Genomic DNA, 16,824 nt, shown 5'->3' with positions numbered 1-16,824 from the left:
CCTTTTAAAGGGAAAAAATTGAAATATAAGGTTGTGTAAGATATGTTTTTAACCTGTACAGTCTTTTTTGGTATAGTTAATACACTACTGAAAGCATCTTTAGATAGCCTTGTTACGGTGATAATTTAAGTACTCACTAACTTTGTTTGATACAGTGTGGGGGTTGGAAATTGGCATGAAAATTTAAAGCAGGTTTTTATTGGTGAACAGCACAAATTAATTATATATGGGTGGTAGTTTCCATTTTCAGTTATCTCTGGAACAACTTAAATGAAATAATTGTTGTTCTGCTAATTGAATTCTAATCTGTAATTGCAGAAAAAAAAAGTTACAGCTTCTTTGTTGACATTCTGAATGCTTCTAAGTATATACAATTTTTTAATATAAAAAATCCCACAAAGATGGTGGACTCACACTTCATAATCTAAAATCAAACCACAAAGCCACCGTAATTAAAACAGAGTACTGGCATATAGAGTAATGAGACAGAACAGAGACTCCAGAAGTAAGCTGTCACATATATGGTAAAATAATTTCCAATAAGGTTGCCAAGACCACTCAATGTGAAAAGAACAGTCACGTGGTGTTGTGAAAATTGACATCTATATGCAAAAGAATGAAGTCAGACCTCTACCTTACACATAAAAATATTAATTCAAAATATACCAAAAACCTAAATGTGAGAACTAAAACTATAAAACTATTGAAAGAAAAGTAGATAAAATCTTCATGACTTTGGATTTGGCAATGGTTTCTTCAACATGACATCAACAGCACAGGCAACAAAAGAAGTATACATAAATTAGACTATTTTAATTTTTGTACATAAGGACACTATCAAGGGAAAGAAAACACAACCCACAGAATGGGTTGCACAGATGAAAAAAATTTAATCCAAACAGTAATAAGTCGAAGCTAATAATAAACCAAAACCATAGTACATAATGAACAAATACAGTTTAGTTCACTGTATTAACAGAATAAAACAAAAACGAAATTAAAAACAATAATGCACAAGTAACAACAGAAACTTTGTAACCATAGATGGTGCAAAAATTTTTTGACAATAAATGACAGTTTTTTTATAATGAAAATAAAATCATAAAGATATGAAATGTGAAAATGGCGGGGAAGTAGGAGGAGGGAGGCGCCCTTTCAACCTGTACCCTAAAGTGAGCTGATTACCTTCCAAAGAACCCCAATCACCCACAAAATCAGCCTGAGATCAGAATTATACACATCTGGATCTCTACTGGAGCAGAAGACGCCAGTGGGCAGGTAAAGCGGAGTGGGAAAGTTGGACTGATTTCGGAAGATAAACAAAAGGGGGAGGGAGCCACCAGAGATGACCCGTTGGAAAGTAATATCCCAATAGGAGAGTGCCCTGTGCCTGGGGACCAGCATTAACTTAGAAGTCTGGTAAAAAGCACTCAAAAAGAGCAAAGGATCACGGGGGGGGGGGGAGATTTGTGGGAATCGGAGTGTTAGTGATGAGGGAGTAGGAGGCTGGCTGAGCACAGAGCAAAAGCTGGCGCCTTGCACCCCCTCTTCACCCGCTCCCCTCCATATGTGTAGCATTCCTCAGACACCCCTGACTGCCATAAAATGATAAATAGTTAACTTGCAGGGATCGCAATCCTGCAGAACAGGAATCTCCCTTGCTCTACAGATGTCCTGGAGACCTAAACAGGGAGGTTACCTTATCAATAGCACAGATTTCCAGGGGCAAATAACTCTTGGTTCCTGAAGCCCTAATGTCTCCCTCCCACCATAAACTGGAGGAGACTGAGGTAGAAGGGAAGGTAAATGATAGCCGGATCATAATACCCCACCAAGAATCTCCCAACTATCTTGATGTTAATGCCTGACATTGATCAGGCCATAAGGGCAAGGCCTCCCCCCACCCCCGGCACCTTGTAGGCCCTCCCTAACATGTGAAAACTCTGTTGAAACCTCCCATCCCTTCCTCTCACCTTCCCCCAACTGCAAAGTATATAACATGCCTACCCTTACAACCTGGGGCAGCAGCTCTTCCTGCCCATGGGTCCTGTCCCCGTGCTTTAATAAACCACCATTTTGCACCAACTACATCTTAAGAATTCTTTCTTTAGTCGTCGGCTCCGAACCTCCTCACCCCACCGAACCTGACTTGGGTTCTGGGACTTCATCATTTTTGGCGAGCCAGCCAGGAGGTTTTTGAGTCTTTACATTTGGACTCTTTGCTTCGGTGCAAAATTGGTGAGTACTTTCTCTCCTTTTCCTGTACTCTCATTCCAGGGCTTTTCAAGGAGTATGGTCTTATTGGAACACTTGCATGTCAATTGCTCAGGCTGTAATCCTCTAGCCCGTGGCTACTCCACGGGGAGGAGAACGTCTGCCTTTTGGCTGTAAGCTAGTACCCTGGCCAGAATGGCAATAAGACCCAGAAACTTGATGGCCTCTCTTTATTCCTGTTCTTATAGAGAGTTGTCTCTCTTGGGCACGGGACAGCCACCTAAGTCACCAGGACGGCTGCCAATCTTAAGACTCCCGTGTGAGGTTTCCTCCTGATTGATCTAATGTGATCCCCTCCACATCCCTGGTCTAGCCACTTCTGGCCGCGAGACCTCCACTGGGACTGGCCAAAACCAGTACCCGATTGAACTAAAATGCAACCGGGGACCGTTTCCTAGGGAAGTTGGCTGCAAGGGCCACATGTGTTGGAATGTCGCATAGACCATGATGGATTTCAGTCTTTACTGTTTCTTGTCAGTGTCTTCTACAAACTGCCTAAAGCTATGAAATTGGGTAATTGCCCCTTGCCAAACCTTTCTAGTATTTCCATGGGTTAATACGGCAAAACAGCATGCAGTCTTCAGGACAGACAATGGCATGGCATGGCACAGTTTCCTAGTCCATTCACCAGGCACCCATCTGTAGCCTAGGATGCGATGGGGAAGTGGAGGGACACCGGCACCCCTCCAGAGCCTCTTACAGCAGGAATGCCTTCTCGGGGAAGGCAGGATGGTGATCAATAGCGTATCTTGAGGGACGCCTCAGGTCGCTTTTGACACCTAAAACCTCTGACATACCCTGTGTGGGACGCCACCCAGGAGTCGGGGGATTTGGTAATGGACCTTCATTACTTTTCTGGCTTCAGTTCCCAAGGACTCTACCTTGGGGTGCCTTTTAACCCACTGGAAATAATTTGGATTGCAAAACTTAGGCAAGGACTGAGCTCCTGTAACACTGCATGGCCTCAGTGGAATCTATCAGTTAGATCTCCTCTGCAGGAAGCAGGGCAAATGGACCTAGGATACCAGGGATCATACCTAGACCTTCATTGCTCTGCACCAGGACCCCAAATAAGGGGCTTTTGCGGAATGTGTTTGCCCAAATGAGTCAGCTAGTAAACTTTATCCTGACATATTGGATGGTAATTATGTAAATAAGCCTTCTTCTAGTAAACCCAGGTTGCTGGGCCATCCCTAGCAAAGGGGACCTGGCTTTATTTCTCTGTTTCTCCTAATAGATGTGGGGGCTTCTCCCTCCCTCACTTCCCGTGTTAATAGCTGTAACTGGAGCCAACTGGGGTTGGTCTAACTCGAGACAGAGTCCATAAGGAATATTCCCAAGCAGCTGCCGAAACTCTCTTTGTTTCGGGGAAGTTTCCCTGTGTTCTCTGGCCTGACTTGGACTGCCTAACCCCTCCCCCACTTGCTGGTGGGAAAGCATGGCATCTGCTCCTCTGTTGGGGCTTATGAGCTCTAAAACCGGGAATCTTTTCTCTGCCTCCTGGCAGCACTTTGTTTCCTCTGTTTCCCCCTTCTCCTGTTTCTATACCAACGTGTGTGCAGCCTGCATGACTAGCCTCTATATCATGCACCATGGCTCCTCTCTTCACTGTCAAGGAGCAAGAAGAGCACCCCCTGGACCTAACACCCCCACTCCAGATCTTCCCACGCATGTCTCAGGTAAACATTCAAAGTGGAGTGGGTCCAGGTGGAACATAAATCAGTATTGGAACTAAGTTAAGTTTGTTGGTTTAATTAAGATAAGATGTGTCTTTTAAGTTATCAGCAGTAAATGTGAAACTTCCAAGTTTACTGAAGGTCAAATAAGCCCATGTTATTTGTTAAAATTTGTTAGCAAAGAAATGACTAAACTGATGGTTAATTGTCTGTCTCAAAGTTCTAATGGGTAATTGCTGAAGTAGCTTTCAAAGTCTTTGGTAACCTGAAAGTTTTAAAGTTTTGCTTGGATGACACATGGAATTGAATTGTGGACATCTAGGTCTTAACCAAACAGGATAAAATGCTAAGTCGTTAATTACTGGATGTAGGTTTGTGCTTTTGACTTCTTACTGCAAAGAAACTAAGAGTATTTAAATCTGCTGGTAAACTTGTTTGCCACTTAACTGATTCATAAATTGCCACCTGAAGAATTCTGTTGTAACAGTTCACAATTTGTTAATAACTAAAGGTGTTTCTAAGAATACAAAGTTCTGCTTAGTGTAACTAAGACTGATGGAAATAAAGGGAAACTCTGTATGTAGGAAAGTAGGAGATATGTAAGAAAGATTTAAGGAATGGAAATACATTTTGTTGAAGGTAAAGGAAGGTAATTTTGTCCTAAATAAGATGGTTGTTTGGAAGGAAATGGCTTGGGACAAAACCTGAATGCAAAGGAAAGTTGTAGAAGGTTTGTGAAGGGAAATCTTCAGAAAAGGAATTTTAGCTATGGTCAAGAATGGATTAAGATTGAAATGAATGGGTTTTAAAGGTACATTGGTACAAGACTGAAATTGTCTCTGTTCAAAAAGACAATGTTTTCTTAGATCAATTGATCTTCTGTTAAGAAAATGTAAATGGGGGCACCTGGGTGGCTCAGTGGGTTAAGCCGCTGCCTTCGGCCCAGGTCATGATCTCAGGGTCCTGGGATCGAGTCCTGCACCGGGCTCTCTGCTCAGCAGGGAGCCTGCTTTCCTCTCTCTCTCTGCCTGCCTCTCCGTCTACTTGTGGTTTCTCTCTGTCAAATAAATAAATAAAATCTTTAAAAAAAAAAAAAAAGAAAATGTAAATGGTTTTCTCTTTGCCTGCCCAGAAAAACCAGTTTCTATGTTTTGTTTTATCAGGTGTTTAACATCCCTAATTATATTTAGGCATGTGCTTTAAAACTTTCTAAAATTTTAGCAAATGTTGACAGGATTTAAACTGTAAATCTCTTTAACTCAGGCTTTTCCTTGGTATGTGAAGTTGCTCATGAAGTACTACTGAACCAATGATAAACCTTGGATTACATTTGGGAAAATGCTGTAACTATTCTAAAGATTCTACGCACTTCCTAAAGTTTTAACGTTTTGAGAGATCATCGCTTGATACTGTAATTATGGAAATGTTATGTATCACAGAAATAACCTGATTTCCTTGCAGCTAAATTGTAAACTCCCGTGTCTCTTTAGCTCTAACCATATCCATTCTGAGTTTTTGTCATTTATAATTGTTTTAATTCTCTTGTAAAATGAGTTTTATCTTCAAGGAGATTCCTATAAAGGACTCTCAGGACAAATACAGATATTTGATATACTTGAAAATCCTAAAACTGAAATGGGTAAGAATTTCCAAAACTGTCTAAAGCCGCATTCACCAGAATTGGTAACATGGGACTAAATGAACTAAGAGATTATAGTGTTGTGTCTCTTAATGTTTTATCTTACTTTAAACATTGCTGGTTCTCTCTAATGTTTGCTCTTATAGACTAGGGATACTCCCTCCTAGTTATCTGTAACTTATAGAGATGTAAAAGTGCTCATTTGTAAAAGTGCTCAAAGCATTCACCTTTTTTCTCTATCTGAACCCTCTAAAACCAAAAGGTCTCAATAAGTATTCTTTCTTCCATGGCAATCAGTCATTTGCATAAGTTCAATAAGAATCTGTTCTCTTTGTAACAGGACGCCATTGGAAACTGGTTATTTTACCAAGGCTTTGACTGGGATGTCATATTTGAAAAGACTCAGATATGACCAGACAGTTTAAAGGAACTAAGGTTGACTTTATGAAACCTGGAGCCATAAAGCCCCTTGGGACTGTTGGCCTGATACCTTGCTTACAGAGTTCCCAGCAGCCTCACCAGGTGAGTAAAGAATGTCACTCCTTGGTAGGTGCAGCCTCAGAAGAGGAATTCGCCCAAATCAACAGGTATTGCAGGCATGCCTGATGGCAAGTACAGGGCTTGGCTTCTGGCCAGGAGAGGCTACTAAAAGTTCAACCTAGAGATTCCTTATAAGAAGTTCCAGCAAAGCAGATTCTAAAAGATCTATTGATCACACTCACTGTTCTTGCTGAGCTTATGTAAATAATTAGGCCAAGTTTGTTAAAACTGGACTTGTTTCACAAGTGAATTAGTCCTGATTTGGCTATCTCTGTAAGTGAGGGTTATTTTAGAGAGAAAAATTACGTTTTAGAGTAGCACACCTTTATGGATATTAAATTCTAGATTTGATTGTCTTTAAATGCTTGTTTACCTAAGCTAAACAATTTGAGGTACTTCAGAGAAGTTACACAATAGCTCATTTAGATGATCTTCTTGCTTTTTATTTTGTGGGGATATTAGCAGACCCCACAGCACATGATTAAACAACTGGAAAATGGGATTGATTCCCCTACAATTATATAACTTAACTAACACCTTATGTGTGGCTGGGATAATGAAATTGCCTAAAAGCTAACCTATCACACTCCATAAGATTAACTATGGACTTGTGGAGATAATGGATGACCCCACTTTCTTTATGAGTGGATTGGATGATGCATGGGGGACTCCCCTTATCTCTTGATAAGTTTTCTCACTTGCCAGTGATCCTCTGTAATCAGGATATTGTTAAGCCTGGACCACTCAAAGGTCTTCTTACTGGTTTCATCCCTTAGTCATAATTATCCTAGAGGCCACCTCTGTTGAGGTGCAATTGCAAATAGATGCTTTAGCAAAAGCATAAAACAGCCCTCATAAAAGAGCCTCAAAGCTCACTATGGGACAGTCCCTGACTGTAATGACTTCACATCAGGTCCAGATTTGTCTTAGAAGCCAAAGGCCACCAATGAATGATGGAGGCAGACTTATTAAATACTGGGCTACACTAACAGATATGCCAGAAATAATAGTTAAAACTTGTCAAACTTTAAACCTAGTTACCTGTATGCCTGAACCTGACCACTGTACTTCTTTCTCTATAGAGCAAAAATGTTCAGAGTTTATTGATCTTGCTTACTCTATATGGCCAGATTTAAGATGCCCCTGTTAAAAATATGAACAACAGTTGGTTTTCTGATGACAGTAGTTTTCATAGAAAGAATAAGAAAAGCTAGGTATGCCATAGTGCTCACTAGCATTTTGCAATTGCCAAAGCCTAAAAATAAACATTAACAGTGACTCCAAATATGCTTTCTTGGTACTACATGTCCATGGAGCTATTTGGAAGGAAAGGGGATTGGTATCAAGCCATAACTCCCCAATCAAATATGGGCCTAAGTTATGAAACCCTCCTTATCGCTATACTGAAGATGGTTTATATCAAATCTGGGATACATATTCGTGGTTCATACCCATACTGATTGGAAGGCTCAGTAAAAAGGCAGTTTTATGCTGGGAACAAAGGAATCATACATATGGTACTTAGGCAAATAACACATGACATCGAGGATAGCTATAATTAGAAATGTGTTCCCAAATAATAGTACTCCAGACTACTGACTGGTTTGCTACTGACTGGGTAAGGTGACCTGGCATTAGATGGCCAGCTCCAAACGGAACCCACTGGATATGTGGAACCAACCTGTGGCCCTGGCTTCCTCCAGGGTGGATAGGTCGCTGTACTTTGGGATTTGCCTGGATTCATGGGCGCATTACTAAAACCATTACAACTCCAGCTAATCTCTCCAATTTAAAACAAAGATGGAAGCGATCTGTTTTTAAATGGTATGATTACTTAGCATCCATTTTTGTTCTATCTGCGGGACTAGAGGATGTCATGTGACATGTAGAAGCCCTTAATAAATATACTACAAAAGCACTCAATGATTCACTAAATATCATCTCCCTACTTAATACCGAAGTCTCACAAATACGCAAGGCAGTCCTACAAAATAGGATGGCCTTAGATGTCCTGACAGCAGCCCAGGGTAGCACACGTGCAATTATCAAACAGAATGTTGTGTGTACATCCCAGACTATCACAAAAATAGCACAGGACTAATAAAGGATATGAATGCCCAGATTAAGGCTCTACAAGGTCCTTCTCTCTCTCTCAGGAAATGGTTAAGTTCCTGGTTTGAAGGAGGACTATGGCCAACAATTAAAAATCTCTTTCTTGGGGTTCTCACTCTTATCGCCTTTTAATCTTAATATGTTGCTTTTTTCAATATTTCTCTACTTGGTGCCGAGACTCCATTGCTACAATGACTACACCACAACAGACGATCCTTGTCGCGCGGGAGGACGCCTCTTCACTGTCAGCGCTGGATTCAGCTGCCTCCACCTTTCGTAACTCCCTTATACGTTCCTACCCTGATTAATATTGACCCAAGCAGGTAGGGACAGCTCTACGCCCCTATTCAGCAGGAAGAAGTTACAGAAGATGAGACCTTCTACCTTCAACCACCTTAAAGATTTAAGGGTCAAAATTGTTCGGGGGGGAATGATGAGGGAGCAGGAGGCTGGCTGAGGACAGAGCAAAAGCTGGTGCCTTGCACCCCCTCTTCACCCGCTCCCCTCCATATGTGTAGCATTCCTCAGGCACCCCTGACTGCCATAAAATGATAAATAGTTAACTTGCAGGGATCGCAATCCTGCAGAACAGGAATCTCCCTTTCTCTACAGATGTCCTGGAGACCTAAACAGGGAGGTTACCTTATCAATAGCACAAATTTCCAGAGGCAAATAACTCTTGGTTCCTGAAGCCCTAATGTCTCCCTCCCACCATAAACTGGAGGAGACTGAGGTAGAAGGGAAGGTAAATGATAGCCGGATCATAATACCCCACCAAGAATCTCCCAACTATCTTGATGTTAATGCCTGACATTGATCAGGCCATAAGGGCAAGGCCTCCCCCCACCCCCGGCACCTTGTAGGCCCTCCCTAACATGTGAGAACTCTGTTGAAACCTCCCATCCCTTCCCCTCACCTTCCCCCAACCGCAAGGTATATAACATGCCTACCCTTACAACCCGGGGCAGCAGCTCTTCCTGCCCATGGGTCCTGTCCCCGTGCTTTAATAAACCACCATTTTGCACCAACGACGTCTTAAGAATTCTTTCTTTAGTCGTTGGCTCCGAACCTCCTCACCCCACCGAACCTGACTTAGGTTCTGGGACTTCATCATTAGGGTCAGGGCTTAAGCCCCCAAACCCAGGACAGCCACCCCTGGCACAGAGCCAGAGAGAGTGCAGCAGAGAAACCAGGTCTTGGTCCCTGAACCACCAGCTTGCCTGAGAGTGCGTGGTGCCGGCTCCAGTGAGGGGCTGGGAGCCTCGCCAGCCAACAGAAGCACAGCCTGTTTGCAGTCCCCACGCCAGTGCCCTGCTGTGCCATCAGAGTCCAAGTCATGCCCCGCACCCTCCCCTGAGAGAGGTGCACACAAACGCCAGCCAGGTGCTCTCCAATGGAAAAGACCAGGCACTCCCAGCCCGGGCCAGCGAGAAAATTTCAGTGTGCGATCGCTGCTTGGAACTTCTCTGGCAGTCTGAGCTTCCCCAACAGCCACCGCTGCCGATGCTGTGGTTTTGGGTACAAGCAAAAAATACTGAGTCCCCAGGGACCGCGACTGGGAACCTGCTCTGCCAGCAGAGGGGGGGATTTATTTGGGCTCTGCAGCCAGACTGAGGCTTCTCTCTGAGAGGGAGGTCAGGGTGCAGTTGGCTTTCTCTAAACCTACAAAAACCATCAAAAGCGGTCAAGGCAAGAGAGAAAAACAAAAGTGAACAAATATAAAAACCTCCAGAGAACAAAAGCCTGAAAAAAAGTTTCCTCAGAGCCCACCCCCTTGAGGGGGGCGGGAGGACTTAACTGAGAGAACATCATTGACTGAAAATCCACCTGGCAGGCCCCTCTCCCAGAAAGCCAACCAGGAAAGGAAAAAAAAAAAGATGACAAGAGAACAACCACCACTACTTCATAGGACAATTTTTAATATTAATTCGATCCCACTATTCTGGCTTATTTTTTATATAGTTAATTTTTATTATTATATAGATAATTTTTAACCTATTTGCCGTCACAGTGAGATGTCCAGTACATCAAATTCCATAATATCCTTCTAACCTGAACTTTTTGATACATACACCTGTGTTTTCCTTTTGCATTTCTATTTTTTAAATTTCTTTTTTTTTAATTTTACTTTAGTTTAGTCTAGTTTATTCCTTTTTTTAACTTTTATTTTCTAATATTCATATAGAGTTAAACTCTATATCCCCTTTCCCCAATCAATGCCACCCCTATAGGTTATCCAATTCCTAATCCCCCCTTATCTTAGGAAAGTTGAGTCCTTTAACAAAGATATCAAGATACATCCAGGAAGAATCAAAACAACCTTCCTCACCCATACTGAGAATTTACAACCACTCTCCCATCTTTTTCTTCCACCAGTATTTCTGTGTTTTTGTGTTTGTCCTGATAGTATATAAATCTTAAACTCAGGGTTCTTTTTGACGAGGTTCTTCCTTTATTTGCATATATATATATATACGCAAATATATATATATATATTATTTTTTTCTCTTGTCATATACTTTTATCAGTCTTTTTGTTTGTCTGTGTCTGTTTGTATACTTCATAAATCTTACCTTGGGGCCCATTTGGAATGAACCTTCTCTTTTATCTTCCCTTTTTTCCCTCTCTCTCTCTTTTTTTTTTTCTTTTTCTTTTTTTTTTTTTCCTCTCATTAGGGTGGGGAACCCTGATTGGTCAGAAGCATTCCAGGGTGCACCTTGACTGCACCATAGTCGATACACCCAGCTACACCCGTTCAGCCATCTCTCACCAAAATGACTAGGAGGAGGAATGCCCAACAAAAAAAAATACAGAGGATGGGTCTTATGCAACAGACCTAACGGCTATTAACATAGACAATATGTCAGAAAGAGAATTCAGGCTAACAATTATCCAAACAATAGCTAGGTTTGAGAAAGCCATGGGTGACCAAACAGAATTGATGAGGGCCAAACTGGAAACGACCAGAGATCATGTTTTCAATATTAGGGAAGAGCTGAAAGCTACCAGGGATGAGCTTCACAATGCTCTCAATGAGTTCCAATGTAATCTAAACTCTCTCAACGCTAGAGTAACTGAGACAGAAGATAGAATTAGTGATCTAGAGGACAAACAGATAGAGAGAAAGGATCAGGAGGAAGCCTGTAACAAACAGCTTGGAAGACACGAAAACAGAATCAGGGAAATAAATGATGCCATGAAACGTTCCAACGTCAGAATTATTGGAATCCCTGAAGGGAAGGAGAAAGAAAGAAGTCTAGAAGATATAGTGGGACAAGTTCTTCATGAAAATTTTCCCAATCTTGCGAATGGAATCAGTGTTCATGTACTAGAGCCTGAAAGGTTTCACCCCAAGATTACAGATTCTCGAAAGTCCTCGAGACACCTAATAGTAAGAATGAAGAATTATAACTATAGGCAGAACCTCTTGAAAGTTTGAAAGCTTGAAAGCAGCTAGGACAAAGAAGATCCTTACATATAGAGGAAAGCCCATCAGAATAACATCAGACCTGTCCATAGAGATCTGGCAAGCCAGAAAGGGCTGGCAAGATATATTCAGGGCATTGAATGAGAAGGAAATACAGCCAAAAATACTTTATCCAGCAAGACTGAGATTCAAAATGGATGGAGAGATAAAGAGTTTCCAAGACCAACAAGGCTTAAAAGATATGCAACCACCAAGCAGACATTGCAGGAAATATTAAGGGGGCTTCTTTAAAGGAGGAAAAAGCCCAAGAATAACATTGAACAGAAATATAGAGACAATCTACAGAAAGAAAGACTTCAAAGGTAACATGATGTCAATAAAAAACTATCTATCAATAATCACTCTCAATGTAAATGGCCTAAATATGCCCATAAAATGGCACAGGGTTGTAGACTGGATAAAACGACAGGACCCATCCATATGTTGTCTACAAGAGACCCATCTTGAATCTAAAGATACACCCAGACTGAAAGTGAAGGGATGGAGAAACATCTTTCAGGACAATGGGCCTCAAAAGAAGGCTGGGGTAGCGATTCTCATATCAGACAAATTAGATTTTAAACTAAAGACTGTAGTCAGAGATACAGAAGGACACTACATTATTCTTAAAGGGACTATCCACCAAGATGATCTAACAATTATAAATATCTATGCCCCCAATATGGGGGCAGCCATTTACATAAGAAAACTGTTAATCAAGATAAAGAGTCATATTAATATGAATACACTAATCATAGGAGATCTTAACACGCCTCTCTCAGAAATAGACAGATCATCGAAGCAGAAAATCAATAAAGAAACAAGACCATTGAATGACACATTGGAACAGATGGACCTCATAGATATATACAGAATATTCCACCCTAAAACAACAGAATACTCATTCTTCTCAAGTGCACATGGAACCTTCTCCAGAATAGACCACATACTGGGTCACTAATCAGGACTCAACAGATACCAAAAGACTGAGATTATTCCCTGCACATTCTCAGATCACAATGCTTTGAAAATGGAGCTCAATCACAAGGAAAGGTTCAGAAGGACCCCAAACACCTGGAAGCCAAAGAGCACCTTGCTTAAGAATGCTTGGATCAACCAGGAAATCAAGGGAGAACTGAAACAATTCATGGAAACGAATGACAATGAAGACACTTCGATCCAAAACCTATGGGATACAGCAAAGGCGGTCCTAAAGGGGAAATACATAGCCATCCAAGCCTCCCTCAAAAAAATTGAAAAATCCAGAACACAGCAGCTGTCTCTACACCTTAAAGAACTGGAGAATCAATAACAAACCAAACCAACTCCACACATAAGAAGGGAAATCATCAAGATTAGAGCTGAGATCAATGAGGTAGAAACCAGAGATACAGTAGAACGTATCAATGAAACTAGAAGCTGGTTTTTTGAAAGAATCAATAAGATCGATAAACCATTGGCCACACTAATCCAAAAGAAAAGAGAGAAAGCTCAAATACTTAAAATTATGAATGAAGAGGGAGAGATCACAACGAACACCAAGGAAGTAGAAACAATCATCAGAAGTTATTATCAACAGTTATATGCCAATAAGCTAAGCAATCTAGATGAAATGGATGCATTCTTGGAAAACTATAAACTCCCAAAATTGAACCAGGAAGAAATTGACAACCTAAATAGACCGATATCTAGTAACGAGATTGAAGCAGTGATCAAAAACCTCCCAAAAAACAAGAGCCCAGGACCTGATGGATTCCCTGGGGAATTCTACCAAACTTTCAAAGAAGAAATAACACCTATTCTCCTGAAGCTGTTTCAAAAAATTGAAGCAGAAGGAAAACTTCCTGACTCTTTCCCCAAACCAGGCAAAGACCCTACCAAAAAGGAGAATTTCAGACCAATATCCCTGATGAATATGGATGCTAAGATTCTCAACAGGATCCTAGCCAACAGGATCCAACAGCACATTAAAAAGATTATCCACCATGACCAGGTGGGATTCATCCTTGGGCTACAAGGATGGTTCAACATTCACAAATCAATCAATGTGATACAACAAATTAATATGAGAAGAGAGAAGAACCACATGGTCCTCTCAATCAATGCAGAGAAAGCATTTGACAAAATCCAGCATCCATTCCTGATTAAAATGCTTCAAAGTATAGGGATAGAGGAAACATTCCCGAACTTCATCAAATCTATCTATGAAAGACCCACAGCAAATATCATCCTCAATGGGAAAAAGCTTGCATCCTTCCCGTTGAGATCAGGAACACAACAAGGATGCCCACTCTCACCACTCTTATTCAACATAATATTAGAAGTCCTAGCAACAGCAATCAGACAACAAAGATAAATAAAAGGTATCCAAATTGATAATGAAGAAGTCAAACTCTCTCTTTTTGCAGATGACATGATTCTTTATATGGAAAACCCAAAAGATTCCACCCCCAAACTACTAGAACTCATACAGCAATTCAGCAACGTGGCAGGATACAAAGTCAATGTACAGAAATCAGTAGCTTTCTTATACACTAATAATGAAAATACAGAAAGGGAAATTAGAGAATCGATTCCATTTACTATAGCACCAAGAACCATAAGATACCTGGGAATAAACGTAACCAAAGAGGTAAAAGATCTGTACTCGATGAACTACAGAACACTCATGAAAGAAATTGAAGAAGACACAAAAAGATGGAAGACCATTCCGTGCTCTTGGATCGGAAGAATAAACATTGTTAAAATGTCTATACTGCCTAGAGCAATCTATACTTTTAATGCCATTCTGATCAAAATTCCACCGGTATTTTTCAAAGAGCTGGAGCAAATAATCCTAAAATTTGTATGGAATCAGAAGAGACCCCGAATCGCTAAAGAAATGTTGAAAAACAAAAATAAAACAGGGGGCATCACGCTACCTGATTTCAAGCTTTACTACAAAGCTGTGATCACTAAGACAGCATGATACTGGCATAAAAACAGACACATAGACCAATGGAACAGAGTAGACAGCCCAGATATCGACCCTAAACTCTATGGTCAAATAATCTTTGACAAAACAGGAAAAAATATACAGTGGAAAAAAGACAGTGCTCTTCAATAAATAGTGCTGGGAAAACTGGGCAGCTATATGTGGAAGAATGAAACTCGACCATTCTCTTACCCCGTACACAAAGATAAACCCCAAATGGATAAAAAACCTCAATGTGAGACAGGAATCCATCAGAATCCTAGAGGAGAACATAGGCAATAACCTCTTCAATATCAGCCACAGCAACTTCTTTCAAGATATGTCTCCAAAGGCAAAGGAAACAAAAGCGAAGATGAACTTTTGGGACTTCATCAAAATCAAAAGCTTCTGCACAGCAAAGGAAACAGTCAAGAAAACAAAGAGGCAACCCACGGAGTGGGAGAAGATATTTGCAAATGACAGTACAGACAAAAGGTTGATATCCAAGATCTATAATGAACTCCTCAAACTCAACACACACAAAACAGGCAAACATATCAAAAAAATGGACAGAGGATATTCACAGACACTTCTCCAATAAAGACATACAAATGGCTATCAAACACATGAAAAAATGTTCATCATCATTAGCCCTCAGGGAGATTCAAATTAAAACCACATTGAGATATCACCTTACACCAGTTAGAATGGCCAAAATTAACAAAACAGGAAACAACATGTGTTGGAGAGGATGTGGAGAAAGGGGAACCGTCTTCCACTGTTGGTGGGAATGCAAGTTGGTGCAGCCACTTTGGAGAACAGCGTGGAGATTCCTCAAGAAATTAAAAATAGAACTTCCCTATGACCCTGTCATTGCACTACTGGGTATTTACCCCAAAGATACAGATGTCATGAAAAGAAGGGCCATCTGTACCCCAATGTTTATAGCAGCAATGGCCACGGTTGCCAAACTGTGGAAAGAACCAAGATGCCCTTCAACGGACGAATGGATAAAGAAGATGTGGTCCATATACACTATGGAGTATTATGCCTCCATCAGAAAGGATGAATACCCAACTTTTGTAGCAACATGGACAGGACTGGAAGTGATTATGCTGAGTGAAATAAGTCAAGCAGAGAGAGTCAATTATCATATGGTTTCACTTATTTGTGGAGTATAACAAATAGCATGGAGGACATGGGGAGTTAGAGTGGAGAAGGGAGTTGGGGTAAATTGGAAGGGGAGGTGAACCATGAGAGACTATGGACTCTGAAAAACAACCTGAGGGTTTTGAAGGGACGGGGCATGGGAGGTCGGGGTACCAGGTGGTGGGTATTATAGAGGCCATGGATTGCATGGAGCACTGGGTGGAGTGCAAAAATAATGAATACTGTTATGCTGAAAATAAAAAATAAATTAAAAAAAAAAGAAACCAAATGTGTCCACAATAGATTTTAAATGCAAATCTTTAGCAACTTTATTCATAATAGCCAAAACCAAAGACATCCCAAATGTCCATCAGCAGGAAAATGGGTAGAAAAATTGTGGCATATTCATATAATGGAATTCAACTCAAAAATATAAAAGGAATAAACTATTGATATATACAATAGCTTACACTATATACAGGGTCTCAAACAACATTATATTTAGTAAGAGAAATGAAATACAATAGTATATTATTACCATTACAAGAAATTCATGAAAAGGCAAAACAAAAAACCTTCATGATAGAAATTAGACCACAGTTGCCTGGGGAAAACTAATATTCTAAATCTTGATTGAGGTATGGGTTATTTGGGCTTATAAAGATATATGTCTGTAAATTATACCTCAATCATAAAAAAAGGAGGTACTTCAACACTTTTAGTATGAGGACAGAAACCTCAGACCATCCTACTAGACTTTTAAGACTACTGAATTGTAAGGAAGACACACCCTAGTTCACTTTATAAAATTAATATATGGGTTGGAAGAGAGAAAAAAATTACTTTTCACCCTTTGATTGCAGCCATGCCTTCTCGTATCCACAATTTCATCATTCTCATATTTTTTAAAATTCTGCTTCACAAATATGGAAGAGAAACTCCAAAATTCTCCCCTAGGAATATCATGTTTCAAAATAAAGAAATCCTATTTCACTCCTATATTCCTGTCGCAGTA

This window comes from Mustela putorius, unplaced genomic scaffold (assembly GCF_011764305.1).
Source record: "Mustela putorius furo isolate JIRA1106 unplaced genomic scaffold, ASM1176430v1.1 tig00537327_pilon_pilon_pilon, whole genome shotgun sequence".
Taxonomy (NCBI): Eukaryota; Metazoa; Chordata; class Mammalia; order Carnivora; family Mustelidae; genus Mustela; species Mustela putorius.
The sequence above is the reverse complement of the archived record's forward strand: the minus strand, read 5'-3'. Positions refer to the sequence as shown.